The following is a 12,366-nucleotide window of genomic DNA, read 5'->3' on the forward strand; positions in this document are numbered from 1 at the left end:
CCAAGCCATTACTGGGTTTTCTTTCCTCCACTGATACTGACTCAATATTTCAAGTGGGATGAAAATGTATACAGTAATTGTTTCATTCCTGATAAATGATAAAAAGCTGTGCAATTTCCCCCATACACACACACATACACCTGATTCCAGAATTTCGCAGAGTCTAGAGACACTGTGCAGAACTCCTCCCATTCCATAACAAACCATCCTGAAAACTTAAGCGTCAAAGAAAACTCTCAACTCTTTTGTGCCCTCTCTCATACTTCCAAAACAAAAGCAAGCTACGTACATATGGAATACAGAGGGTCCCTGACTTAATGATTCTTTGACTTTACAATGGTGTGAAAGTGGTACTCATTCAGTAGAAACCCTTCAGATTTTTCATTTTGATCTTTTCCCAGGCCAGGGATATGTGGTACAATCTTCTCTCACAAGTAAGCCTCAGCGCCCAGTAGCCAATGATCAAGACGATCAACAACCAATACACTGACAACAATCTGTGCCCGTGCACGGTTCTGTTTTTCACTTTCAGTGCAGTATTCAATAGATTATATGAGATATTCAACACTTTATGATACAACCAACTTTGTGTTGATTTTGTCCAACTGCAGGCTAATGCAAGAGTTCTGAGCATGACCAAGGTAGGCTAGGCCAAGCTATGGTGTTCAATGGGTTAGCTCTATGAAACGCATTTATGACTTGTGTTATTTTCAACTTATGATGGATTTAGCAGGACATAACCCCAGTGTAAGTCAGGTGAGACCTGTACTATTTGTTGGAAGCTGACAGCTGCATCATTTTGGTTTTTGGATACTTTTTGGTTTGGGGGGTTTTTTGGTTTGGTTTTTGTATCATTCACTTCTTTTTCCATACTTGTAAGTGAATGCCTCAGGAAGATATTATTTGACAGAAATAAACTCACCGGGCCCAGGCTTTCTGATTGTTACCACCATACCTAAAAGCTGTGGCTGGTATCCGATTTCATTACAGTCACTAGCAAATATCTAGAAGCAAACAAACAGCAGCCAGACAAAAAGCATTAATTGAATTCCATTCAACCTGACTTAATTAATCAGTTAACCAGCAGACATAAGGTGGTAAGCATTTACTGTATCTATTATTGTGAACTTAAACTTATGCAAGCAAACAAAGGGAGGTAACAAACAGATATAATTCAATTAACAGCCACTGAATTCTTTGTTCAGATGATCTGCCTGTCAGAAATTCTTAATTATCCATAGCTCCAGCATACCAAATCAGGAAACATCTTCTAATTACCTATTGAACATTATTTTATTAGTTCTACTTTCCCTTGTATTTATCAATGACTAAATTACATGTATATATTTTTAGGCATTTCCCCATTAAGTTAAATCAATATATTGCCATCCTGATTTTAAAGATGAATCCATGTAGAAACAGAGAAATCCAATTTGTGCAAAAACACAACTAATTAGAAAACCTTTGGTCCTCAATTTAGAATTATACTACCTCCTGCATATCACAGTGAAAAATAATTTTTCTTTCTTACCTTATTTATCAGATGTCTCTCTTCTACATTGACTAAGACACTTGCCCAGACCATTTCTCTACGCTAAAATATTTTACTTTTAGGCTTCATACTTTCTATGACATTTCCAGGGTCATAACAGAGTTGTCACCCTCAAACCTCATACAGAAGCTTATCTCCATTCTTCCATCTGCAAACAAGAGTACAATTTCCTCTGATTCCCTATAATAATGTCAAGTTGACTCATTGAAGCTGCCAGTGGAATAGCAGAAAAAGTTAATACCTATTTCCAAGGAGTATAAAATTATTTTTTTAAAAAAAGGTATTTGTAAAAGAAGAATAAATTAGTAATACTTTCTAGTGCTATTGTGGAGGATAATATAATTATCAAATGTAAAATGTGAGTCCCACTTAAACATGCAGGCACTTAGTTAATGCTTGTTATTGTTGAAGATGTTTTTATTATTAAAGGCTATCATGAGGCCAGCTCATTCCTCTACATTCTGTTCATTTATTAAAATTAGACATGTAAATCATATTTCAGGTCCTCCCCAAATTATAGTTTTGAACAGACCAGATATACCAGATGGGAGACAAGAACTATTTATTTTAAAATATCTATGGGAGAAAAAAATAAAATATCTATTTGACATAAGAAAAATCATTCATTTCAAAATTTCTTAAGTATTACATCCAAAAAGTACTTGTGTCTTGGTAACATAAGGAAATATAAATGCTCTTATTTTTGTCCAGTTATGCTGAAAGGGGTACAGAATACCAACACATTTGTAATGGTTAATCTCCAACCATGTCTAATCATTATTTTCCATTTATTTTTAGGCCTAAGATTGTCAAACCCCAGTGTTGAAGTTACAGAAGAAAATTAAAACAATTCTGGGACAAAAAAAAACTTCCCCTAACCTTGTAGTTCTTGAATTTAAGGTACTTATTTCTCTTTTTCTACAAGACTCATCTCCTCCCTCCTCCCTTTATTGAACCAATGGCTAATGTTGCAACAATCATGGAGATTAGGGGGACTAATATATTTGGAAAAAGAGAAAAACTATAATAATGTGTGTGGTAGAAAATTGTGTAAGGAAAAAGTTACTCATACATAATTGATTAAAATGCGATTATTTAAACCCATTCTGGAAGGCAACTGGCAATAAAATAGAAGTATAAACTATGAATGTATTATGAGCAATGTGTGTACTTCCAGTACTTCTAGTAATCCAGTCTATAGAAACAGAAAGACAGAGATTTTTGCACTTGTGAGAGACCTCTAACTCCAGCCCGGGCAAAAAGGGAGACTCACTGATTCATAAACTGTGAATTAAATCTGAAGAAAGGCTGGAAGGTTACCCTGAAAATATGAGAAACTAAGGGCTAGAATGTTTTCAGTGCTTTCTCTCCCCACCTTAACTCTTTCTCTCTCAGTCTTGCATCTTCCACATTGTTTCTTAGACATAAAGGTAGATCCCAATCTTTTCACTTTGGAGCAACCACTGCCAGAGAAAGAATGGGTAATTCAGAACAAGTCTCTATAACTGATTCAAACAATTTTAGCAAAGAAACCTGGGTCTTCAAGGAAAATCACTGATGTCAAGGTTACCATTTATATGGGGGTGAGACGTACAAGAGATCCTTGTAGAAAGAGAAAGGAGGACATTGGGCGCAAAACATGTATGTATTACAGATGTAATATATGTATCATATACATTAAATATGATATAATGCATCATATATAAAATCAATACACATGGATTATAGAGCTCACCATGAAAAATAAGCAAAATCCTTCTGTTTTTTAAAAAATATGTTATTTATTTATTTATTTGAGTGAGAGAGAGAGAGATGGGGATGGGGGGAAGAGGGAGATAAGTAGACTCTGTGCTGAGTGCAGAGCCCCAGGCTAGGCAGCTCATTCCCAGGACTCTGAGATGAGGACCTGAGCAGAAATCAAGAGTTGGAAGCTTAATCGACTGAGCCACCCAGCTGCCCCAGGCAAAAGCCTTAATATAAAATATCTCCACAATTTTTTTTAAGATTTTATTTATTTATTCATGAGAGGCACAGAGAGAGGCAGAGACACAGGCAGAGGGAGAAGCAGGCTCCACATAGGGAGCCCGACGTGGGACTCCATCCCAGGTCTCCAGGGTCATACCCTGGGCTGAAGGCGGCGCTAAACCGCTGAGCTACCCAGGCTTCCCTCCACAAACTTTTTATAGGAAAAGATTCCTTTACTGAGGTACAAAAATAATTACAAATACAAAGCTTGAAAAATTAGACAACATTAAAATCGGATCTTCTGTTCAGCAAACCCATGGGTAAGAAAGAAAAATGGCAAGGTGAAATGAGATGATATTTACAGCACATGTGAGTGATAAAGTAATTGTAATTCCATCATATAAAACATTTCTACAAATTAAAAGTAAAACACACAAAGCTGATATCATATAAAACAATGAAACTTCAAGTATCACTTTATAAAAGACGAGTCCAAATGGTCAATAAACACAAAACACACTTTGCTCCATTAGTTCTCTTGAACTTGTATCAGAACTGTGCAACTCTCTAAATCCCCTCTGTTTTACCTTGAAGTTTAGTCATGCCTTTCAATCTGGCTCAGACAGTGTCTTGCCTTAAGAGTGTGTCACATATTTCTGCCTGCTTCAGGGCTTCTCCAATATTGAGAACACCAGCAGAACCTACTGTGCAAGTGTGGAAGTGCAAGGAAGGTTGGGTAATCTACTACTGGAAGAGGACTACAGTCAATAAATAATTATCCTTCTAGTAGATCCTTGAGCAGAGGATTCTGAATGGTATTCTGTACACTTTTCCTGAGGTCCAAGAAAGGAATCAGCCGTCGTTGCTTTCAGTGGTCTCTAACATTTACTTATGTTCGGTTTTCATTTTTTCAGTCGGTCACCAAGGTCATTCTTTCCTGGTTCCATGGATTGCATCCTGAATGTAAGTTCTTTTCTTGGGCTCTGTTTCCAAGAATAAACTCAAACTAAGATAGACATACAAGTTGAGGCCACAGTAACATTCCTTTAAACACACACCGGAATAAATTTAAATTAAAACCCACAGTTGGCAAGGATATAGATCAACACTCTTATACAGTCCTGGTGGGAATGCAATGAGTATACATATTTTGGAACATTCACCAAAATGGACCACCTTACTGGACCATAAAACACATCTTAACAAGTTCAAAAAGGCAAAAATCATAAAATGCCTATTTTCAGTTGGAATTAAACTAGAAATCAATAACAGCTTAAATTCAAAAACACTTGGGAGACTAAACAATATACTTATAAAAATAGCACATGGGGCAAGGAGAAATCTCAAGAGAAATTAAATTCTATTTTGAACTAAATGAAAATGAAAACTCAACTTAACAAATTTGTGGGAAATACTGATAGTGCTTAGACATAAATTTATATCATTGAATCCATCCATATATTACAAAAAAGAAAGATCTAAAATCAATAATCTAAGCTTCTACCTTAGGAAACCCAAAATGAAAAACAGAGAAAAATAAAATTAATTTCAAAATAAGCAGAGAAAGAAAAATAAGAATTGTAGTAGAAATCAATGAAATTGAAAACAGGAAGAGTAGAGAAATCAGTAAAATTGATATTATTTCTTTGAAAACATGGCTAATACTGACAAGCCTAACATTAGGCTAAGAAAAAAAGAGAGAAGAAACAAACTATGAAATATCAGACATGAAGGAGACATAAATACCAATCCTAAGGACATTAAAAAGATAATAAGGGAAAACTACGAACAAGTCTGTGGCCACAAATTTGATAATCTAGATGAAATGGGCTAATTCATTGAAAGACAAGATCTGCTAAAACTCACATAAGAAAGAGATAATATGAATACCCCTCTACCTACTAAAGAAATTGATAAAATAATTAATAATCTTCCAAAACAGAAAACACCAAGTCCAGATGAGTTCACTGGTGAATTCTATCAAGCATTTAAGGAATTTTTTTTTATTCCCTCTAATCTCTTTCGGAAGACAGAAGCAGTGGGAATGCTTCTTAATTCATTCTATTAGGACAGCACTACTCTAATACAAAATCAGACAAAGACATTATAATAAAAGAAAGCTAACAGATTAATATTTTCCATGAACATAGATGCAAAAATTCTCAACAGAATATTATAAAATTGAATGCAGTAGTGAAATGTATGAATTATACACACCAATTGGGATTTATCCAGTTGTGCAAGATTGGCCAACATTTGAAAACAAATTAACATAATGTATCACAACATATCATATCAAAAGAAAAGAAAAATCACAGTCATTTCGATAGATACAGAAAAGGCATCTGACAAAAATCCAACACCCGTTTATAATAAAAACACTCAATAAATGAGCAATAACAGGGAACTTCCTCAAACTGATAAAGCACATCTACAAAACTTATGGCTAACATCATACTTAATGGCCAGAAGCTAGAAGTTTTCTCACTAAGATCCAGAACAAAGCAAGAATGTCCCCTCAAACCACTCCTTCTTAAAACTGTACTAGAAGACCAAGCTATTACAATAACAAAGGGAAATAAAAAATAGACTAACTGGAAAGGAAGAAGTACAGCAATCTTTGCAGATCATATTTATGCAGAAAATTCAGAAGAATCAACATAAATAACTCTAGGCACTAATAAGCAATTATAGCAAGATTATAGGATACAAGGCTAAAGTATCAAAATCAATCTAATGCCTATTTACCAGCAATGAACAAATGGAATTTGAAATTAAAAACACAATACCTAATATATTCTCACCCCAAAATAGAATCCTTAGGTGTAAATCTAACAAAACATGTACAACATCCATAAGAGGAAAACCACAAAACTCCGATGAACAAAATCAAAGAGTGAAATAAATGGAAAAATATCCCATATTCTTGGATAAGAGTCTCAATACTGTCAAGATGTTATTTCTTCCTAACTTGACCTATTGATTCAATGCAATCCCAATCAAAACCCCAACATGTGATTTTATGGATATTAACAAACGGATGTTAAAGTTTACATGAAGAAGCAAAAGACTCAGAATAGGGAACACAATATTGAAGAAGAAAACAGTTACAGGACTGGCACTACCTCAATCAAGAACTTACTATAAAGCTACAATAATCTATAAGATTTAATATTGATGAAAGAATAGACAAATAGATCAGTGGAAGAGACTACAGAACCCAGAAATAGACCCATATCAATAACATTCCTCTGATCTTTGAAAAAGGAGCAAAGGCAATACACTGGAGCAAAAATTGTCCTTTAAACAAATGCTACATCAAAAACTTCTGATATATGACATGCCACCCTTCCCAATACTGCTGTCTTCATGGGGAGCCCTCCCCACAATCCTGACTCTAATCATTTGTGCCTTTCTCTTGTCACTCTGTACACTACTTATACTCACTGTAGTTTAGGGAGAGCTAATTTTAAGCATGTTCAACGGCAGCTCCCCACCGGTTTCACTGTCACTGTTAAAGTTAATACAAAAGCAACTTCACTGGACGTTTTCTTAATGGGTAAAGGTCTTTTCAAAGCTAACCCTTCCCCACATGTGGTACAATATGCTGTTTTATATCTACTCCTCAACAAAGTATATTCTCTGCTAAAATAAAAATAAATAAAAAATTTTAAAGAATTTTAAAACTGGTGCTATGTGGAATATGCAAAAAAAAAAAAATGAATCTAGACATAGACCTCATACCCTTCACAAAAACTAATTCGAAATGGATAACAAACCTAAATGTAAAATGCAAAACTACAGAACTCCAAGAAGATAAGAGGAAATCCAAATATTCTTGGGTATAACGGCTTTCTAGAAAAACACCAAAGGCACAATCCATGAAACAAACAATTGATAAGTTTGACTTTACCAAATTAATTGATTTTGTCAATTAAATTACTTTATTAAAATTAAGCATTTCTGTTTTATAAAAGATACTCTCAAGGAAATGAAAAAAATACTTGCAAAAAATATCTCATAAACGACTGTTATCAGAATTCTTAAATATATAAGAACTCCTAATGTGTAAGAACTTTTTTAAAGATTTTATTTATTTATTAATGAGACACACAGAGAGAGAGAGGCAGAGACACAAGCAGAGAGAGAAGCAGGCTCCATGCAGGGAGCCTGATGTGGGACTCGATTCCGGAACTCCAGGATCATGCCCTGGGTCAAAGGTAGATACTCAACCACTGGGCCACCCCGGCGTTCCATGTAACAACTTTTAACGTATAAGAACTCTTAAAACTCAAAATTGAGAAAATCAACAACTACATTAAGAAAATGAGTCAAAAACTTTAATAGACACTTCACCAAAGAAGATATGCAAATAGAAAATAAGCATTGAAAGAAATGGTCCACATCATATCATTAGTGAATTGCAAATTAACACAACAACTAAAGTTCACTATACATCTATTAGAATGGCCAAAATCCAGAACACTAGCAACAGATGACACCAAATGCTAGGAAGGATGTAGAGCAATAGGAATTCTCATTTATTGTCGGTGGTAATGCAAGATAGTACCGACACTTTGGAAGATCATTTAGCAGCATATTATACACTGACTGTATGATCCAGCAATCATGCTCCTTGGTAACAGGAGCTGAAAACTTGTATCTACATAAAAACCTGCATACTAATGTTTATAGCAACTTTATTCGTAATTTCCATAATCTAGAAGAAACCAAGATGTACTTCAATAGATGAATGGACAAATAAACTAGAGTACATCCAGACAATGGAATATTATGTACAAAAATGAGCTATTAAGCCAAGAAAGAACAGAAAGCAACTTCAATGCATATCACTAAGTGAAAGAAGCCAAACTGAAAAGACTACATAATAATTATATGGTTCCAAGTATATGACTTTCTGGAAAATGTTAAAGTATACATATAGTAAAAAGATCAGTGGTTGCTGGAGTTCAGGAGGGTGAGAAGGAAGTATAGGTAGAGCACAGATTTTTAGGGCAATGAAACTATTCTGCATAAAACTATAATGGTGAATATATGTCATCATATATTTCCCAAACCCATATATAAAATATCAAGAGCAAACCTTAATATAAGCTATGGACTTCAGGTAATAATGATATATCAATGTAGGTTCATCGATTATAACAATGTTATCACTTTGGGGGAAGGGGTTGTTGATAATGGGAGTGGCTATGCAGGAGTGGAATCCAGGGATACTAGGGAAATCCCTGTGACTTGGTTCAATTTTCCTGTGAACTTAAAACTACTGTAAAAAATAAAGACTATTTTTTAAAAATCATGGAAATTAAAAAAAAATAAAATCAGGATAGAGGGTACATTCTGTGGAAAATGAATAACTGGAATGGAGCACTAGTAGAGTTTTAAGAGTATGAAGACTATTTCAACTCTGTTTTTTACTTTGATGATGGTTACCCTAGTGTTTGTTTTGCTGCAAACCATTTACCTTTACATTTTTATTTTGTGCACCTTAAGTATATAATATTTCAAGGCAACAAATACTGAAAAGCAAACAAACAAAGATGAATAAGGCAAGAGTCTAGAGAGTAGAACAAGTTTACAAGGAGAATGATTGAACAGTATCCCCCCATGGAGCTAATTAATTCCTCATTTTTGTTCCCAAAATAAAATAAGGCCACTCAGTTGAACTTGATTTATCTCTAGGCCCAGGACAATAAATGGAAAAGGTTATATCTAGTACTCAAGTTTGACTGCCTCCCAGGAGCCATGCACCACCCCTTACATCCCAAAGCCTACCCTTGGTCTATAACATACGTTTATGGACATTATTTTTATCGCTCATAGCTACAATAACATTCCTTGAGGCTATATGGCACTAAGGTCTAAATATAGATGTGAATGGTATAATCCGGACTCTTGCTCATAGCTGTCCTAAACCTTGAGGCTAATTCATGAACAGTTTTCCTTGGGTTTACTATGATTCTTTCTTTGATTTTATTCTTTTGTTCTTAATATATCTTGATTTTGATCTAAGACACTCGTAGAGCAACTGCAGACTCTTTTTAAGGTAACATGTCATAATCATTCTCATCATTTAGAATGGCATTATTAGATATATTTAACTTATCCTCAGCATACTAGACTTACACATTCATGTTTTAGAGTTGCTTTTGGACAGGATTGGTCCTGTCTGAAATAATAGCAAATATAGGTTGACTCAGATGGTTACATAGAGTAAGATTAAAGTGCCAGGTGAAATATCAGGTTTCCTTCATTAAAACACACACACACACACACAAACACACACACACACACACACAAAACACATAAAGCAAAATTTAAAAAGTATAGTGCTTTAAATTACCTCTTTAACATTTGATTCTTCCAGAAGTCTTAAAATAATATTCTGAAAGTGGAAACCTTTCTTCAGGACAAGTACTGATTACTTTAGATCAAAGGTTGACTCTTTTTAATGATGTAACAGTATGATTTGAATGACCACAACAAAGTCATAAATCATCTGGAAATACCAATAGCTACTTAATGATGTAACAAAGTATTTCCATGAAAAGTCTTTCTCATTTATGTGTATGGAAGAAGGGGTTTCTTGTGACTCTTCTTTTATTCTTAGGTAGATACTAACTTAGAGTCAGTCCTCTGTGTTGGCATGAGTCTAGAAGGACCATGATTTCCCACCATTCTTTGCTGGTGGTAGAATAGTAATCCATACAAGAACCAGAAGGCTAGCTTCTACGTGGACCCACATTATTTTATACTAGAATTATGTTTGGCATATCTTGCTTAATTTAGAAAGCAAATCCCAAGATTTTTCTAAAAATCTAAGAAAAATGTTAATAATACCCAGGGAAGGTAAGTTTGTGGTAAATCATTTGTCCTGCAGAAACATAAATAAACTATCCAAAGAAAAAGTTCAATATGTGCGTAAAGAAAAAAACTAGAAATATTTATATCCTGTGATCCATTAATTCTAATTCTAGAAATATTGTGGACATGAATGTGTGCACAGAGATGTCCATGTTTAACAATAGCAAACCAGTTGAAACAAATTAAATATCCAAACATAGTAGAATTATAGTTTTTAAGAATTTTGAAAATATTTAACAATTTTTTAAAAACAATATATAGTAATAATTATAATATATTTACCTACCCCTAAAAATAGCAAATTTTCAAATATAAATGACATTTACAAAAAAGTACTGAAATAGAACTATATTTGCCAAAATATTAACAAGTAATATCTCTGGATTTCAGATGTATAAAGACAAGTCTTTAGAGAAAGGAGTAATCCTGCGACTATCTTGTTCTTGAAGAGAGTCCTTCCTTCATCATTGTGTCCTGTGTCCCCATAGATTTAAGAGGTACAAGGTTTCAATGCCACATGTAGTGCCCATGGAAACTTATGTTTAATACTCCAACTGCACTCATCTTAATGTGCACTTTGGCACTCCTGTGAAGCCAGAATTTTTCTGAAATTTGCAACATGTTTATCCTAGAGCCTGTTTTCTCTTGCTTTCACACATGTATCCTTAGGTGACTCAATTAGCTCTTTTACTTTGCTATTCTGCAACCAGGACACAGCATTATTGAATTTAGCAGCTCTCCTTGCCCCACTATTGAGGTAAAGGTGTTTGACAATGGAACATCTTAACTCCAGATTAAAAAAAAAAAAAAAGCTGTCACGTTGACAACTGAGTTTGATGAAAAGTTAAACACACACACTGACAGTTATTTGAGGGTATTAACTGTTCTGTAAACATATCCAGGATTTTAAGACAAGACATAAATAAGTGATGAAATTCTCTGAAATGATTCCATTTTTAAAACACTGGGTTTGGGGGCATCTGGGTGGCTTAGTCGGTTAAGCACCTCAGCATAGGTCATGATCTTGGGGTCATGAGAACAAGTTCTGTAAGGCTCTACACTCAGCGCAGTCTACTTAAGGCTCTCCCCACTTCCTCCTCTCTCTCCCCTCCCCCCCTGCTTGTATGCAATCTCTTTCTCTCTAAAATAAATCATCTTAAAAAAAATCCAGCATAATAGTATGCAATTAATATTCAAACAGAAAGTGTCTAATATTTATATCTGAACTTTGGTAAATTTGGAAAATTCTGCCATTTTTACACTTCAATACATATGAAAAATAGAACAAGTGCCAGAGTGTTTATGGAAGGCAAGAATTCAGAGTTAAAAAAAAAACAAAATGAACATTGACAACACTGGTGAGAAAGAACTGACAACAATAATGTAATTCCTGATATTGCTAGTGCTGTTGCATTAAGCAAATTTGGTTTCAGTGACCCAGTCTTAAGGACATAACGTGTAATATCACAACCTTGGGTGAAGGTAGCCCCATTTCTGCCTGTCACTTAGTGGAAAAGCACTAAGAGAAGAGGATTTGGTCATGATATGCAGCTGCCCTGGCACACATGCTCTCTACTTGGATGATACTTTGTGGTTCAACCCAACTCCTTCTCGAGATAAGTGACTAACTTTGGGAAATAAGTATTTCTAAAGCCATTTTTCCATGAGGAGTCATGCAACTGACATCTATCCCCAGCCACCTCTATCTTGAAGGACAGTGCTGGGGCCATGATATTATGATGCCTGCTAAGGGTTCAAGAGTTAAAGGGACTAGAGAACATGTTTCTCTATGTCCTACACTTATTCACAATTATTCACTAAAATAAGTAAGTTTATTTTTAAAAGACTGGTTTTAAGGGCTTAATTCTCAAAGCCTATGTTACAGAGTTAGAGATAAATTGAATAAACTATACCCATTATCTATTATTCCTCTATTTTCAATTACTCAATAGACAGCCAGAAAG

Source organism: Canis lupus, chromosome 1 (genome assembly GCF_003254725.2).
Source record: "Canis lupus dingo isolate Sandy chromosome 1, ASM325472v2, whole genome shotgun sequence".
NCBI lineage: Eukaryota > Metazoa > Chordata > Mammalia > Carnivora > Canidae > Canis > Canis lupus.